We start from the raw sequence: 3,532 nt of genomic DNA, 5'->3' as shown, positions 1-3,532 counted from the left end.
TCTTAAGAAGATGAATGACTTACCTCAGACAGACCAGAGATGCTTTACCTCAGGAAAAAAAATAACCGTTGGCAACTTCGAACAGCTGAGCGCGAGCCAAGTCCTGACCAGCCGGTGTCCAAATGGCGCTCATCGACAGATAAGCAAAGGCACCCTACATCATGCCTTTCCTAAACATGGTTGAGGACTGGAGTTGTTGGAGACAGAGTTGATGAATACGTTGATGATACCACACTGACTGGCTTCACAGCAGGATCTCAAGCAAACATGCCATCTAGTCTAGTGTGGTATTCCCATTTGCGGCATCCCTGCCCTTTCCTTTCGTTGCCATCACTGATGGTTTTGTATCTGAAAGCAGAAAATTCAGATATTTCTGTTGCATATTTCGTTAATAAAAAATAAAAAAAAAACCACACACTTTGCATAAAAAATGTAGTGCTCCTCTATTTGCATTGTAGATGTAATTAAGTTGTACCACTGCAGGGTAAAGGTATGTAATTCAGTATTTAAATAGCTAAAGGTCTTAAGAAAAACAAACACATTTAACAAAACACTTCATAAAGTGTTTGAAAGCTAGAACAAAAATAATGGCTTCACTGTATGTCTTCAACACAAGCAAAATATACCTGTGCCGAAGACTGTGTCACTTGTTGTCACATGCCTGTCATGTGACACAATAATTGTTGTTGTTGAGGATTTTTGTCACCATCTCCTATGCTTCTTTGCGTTTCATTACTAGACTCTCAAATTTTTCCTTGAGTCCCCTCGAAGTATCAATAAGCAGCATGACAGCTGCACAAGGCCAAGTAAATGCACCTGGAACATAAACAAATGTATATCTCTATATTTTATCTGTCTGCTGCCTGTTAATGCATCTGTCTGTCTACCCCTCTCTCTAAGATATACACCTAAGAGCTTGTAGAATTTCTGTATAAAATGTATAACATAAATACAGATGTGTAATTGAGTTTAGTAAAGAGCCTGCCTCTTTTGGCTGTTCAGTGCAGCGCTCTGCTTCTGGATCTTCAACAGCGTGAGTGTCCTGCTGACTTCTTGATAAAACCACCTTGCTCAGAGCGAGAGGTGTTAAGTCTCTCCCTTCAAGGACACCCATGACAGATTCTTCTGTGACCTGTCCACCTACATAGACAAAAACATGCTTAATACATCACAATACACTTAGTTTTACTAAATAATCACATTTAGTTCATGTGAATGATGATTTATATGTTATTGAATAGCAAATTAATTGTTAAGTTTTAAACAGTTAAGCGCAGGTTTTTAAAGAAAGTAGGGACAACTTAACAACATTTTATTGAGACTAAACTTACAAGTTTTGTACTATGGCAGGAGACTATTATTATTATTATTATTATTATTATTATTATTATTATTATTATTATTATTATTATTATTATTATTATTACTACTACTACTACTACTACTACTACTCCTACTACTACTACTACTCAGCCAGTACTGTAAAGTAAGCTGGAGCCTAGACTGCGGTTTTAATTAGCAACATTGTATCTACTGCAGTACAGTACACCCTCGCTATAACAGGCTTCATTATAACGAAACTGGCCCCTGGCCCCCGCCCCCCCCCCCCCCCCCCCCAAAAAAAAAAAAGATAATATAAACACACGCTGTCAACATCCCGGTCTGTACGCATGGGATGTCACCTCTGCAGTGAAGTCAACTCTTTTGTCTAATAAAAAGCGAGCGCTGTGTAACTCATTTTATGTTACAACAAAAGTTGGAAACTATATTGATCGTTTGGAAAAAAGGAGTAACGCAGGCATAGCTCTGTCGTGAATATAGGCTGTCAAAAAGCACTGTGTTTTGTGGCTTGTTCAGCAACCAAGCGAAAAAGCAAAATTGATTAAAAAAAAATTGAGGATCTGATGAACGTTTCATGTCAAACTTTTCATGTCGGGTTGATTTGGAATAAAAACTCAGTTTGGGATTCTTGGATGTTGGATTAAGATTTAATGCACTCTGAAACGATTCATGGAAGATTATTTTTGAATAAAAAATTAGCTTCAATTCGCAATTTTTGCTTTTTGTACTGTGTTTTAATTATTTAACGAATTAGATACAGGCAGAATAATGCATACATGAAATGAACAGGTACATGTAATTCTACTTGTATTCACAATATCATCTCATTAACTTACTCCAGCAGTTTATCATTCATTTTGATTGTCCATTTGCTAACAAACCCCTCGATATAACAAACAAAAGGCTTGGACGCCAACAGGCTTGTTATAGCAAGGGTGTACTGTATGTGGTTTTTAATTTGCAACATATGTACTGTATAGCATAAAAACTGCGGTTTAATGAACACATTTGAAACAATTTATAATGTGTGGATACTAAACATATTTAGCTAAAGAAGATGAATTAGATCATTCACACATTGACTATTTAACCTATCAGTTTGACTTGAAACTTGAAATTAGCTATTTTAAAACTGGAATTCACAATTTTTAATTTTTTCTTTCTAAGTAAACAGACCCTTGTCATCAGCAGCAGCATAATAATAATAATAATAATAATAATAATAATAATAATAATAATAATAATAATAATAATAATAATACATGCATACATATTTTATCAATTGTATTGAAAAATACCAATATTTTATAAATGTCACATTATAATATTAAACCTGAAGTAACTCTTTTGGCTTCGTTTTTTGTCAAAACTTGTCAAAACTTGTCAAAACTTGTCCCTCCCCCAGAGTCAAATAAATGTTCTCCCAGTCTGTTGCCATTTTTGTTTAACGCAAACTACCTCTTCAGAGTGTTCGCCTCAGTTAGCAGACATCTGAGATGAACAGATCACCAACAGAAAAATGTTCAAACTTTTTGGAAACGTTCTCCTAGTTGAACGCACCTCAGGATGGCTGGTGGTGACATAAGACCCGGAAGAGAATGGACACATACAGTCAGTACTGCAGGGTATGGAAAACGCTGCTTGCACATTTAATAATAAACAAACGGTTTAAACAAAACTGAACACTTACTCAAAATAAAACGGCACGTTGGCCAAATCAGACAAACAAAACAAACAGACATGGAACAAACAAGTATAGTGCTATTCTAAACTAGAATGCGTAGCAATTGTTATTTTAAGACTGACTCTCTTGTCTCTCGTTCCGCCCTGAACAGAACAACCCAACTCTGCGAAAGCTGCAGGTTCTTATATTAAGACATATATTAACCCCTCGGCCACATTTTGCACAGGTTTAATAAATCCTGCATGACTGTCAGCTTGGCTTGTGTTTTTCATGCAAATTTGATCCACTTTTATTGTGCCTGAAAAACACAAGCCAAGTTAGTAGAAACAATTGGGGCAACCTTGGCCCCCATTGGTTTTACAGTTGTTCCTATTTGCTTTGTGCTGGGCAAGGTTGCCGCAATGGTTTCTTGAAACTTGGCTTGTGTTTTTGATATCTCCACTTTAAATGGCTGGGTACTTTTGATAACTTGGCATTGTTTCACATTTCTAATGTGTTTTTGTTTCA

This window comes from Acipenser ruthenus, chromosome 3, assembly GCF_902713425.1.
Source record: "Acipenser ruthenus chromosome 3, fAciRut3.2 maternal haplotype, whole genome shotgun sequence".
NCBI lineage: Eukaryota > Metazoa > Chordata > Actinopteri > Acipenseriformes > Acipenseridae > Acipenser > Acipenser ruthenus.
This window is presented reverse-complemented; position numbering follows the sequence as displayed.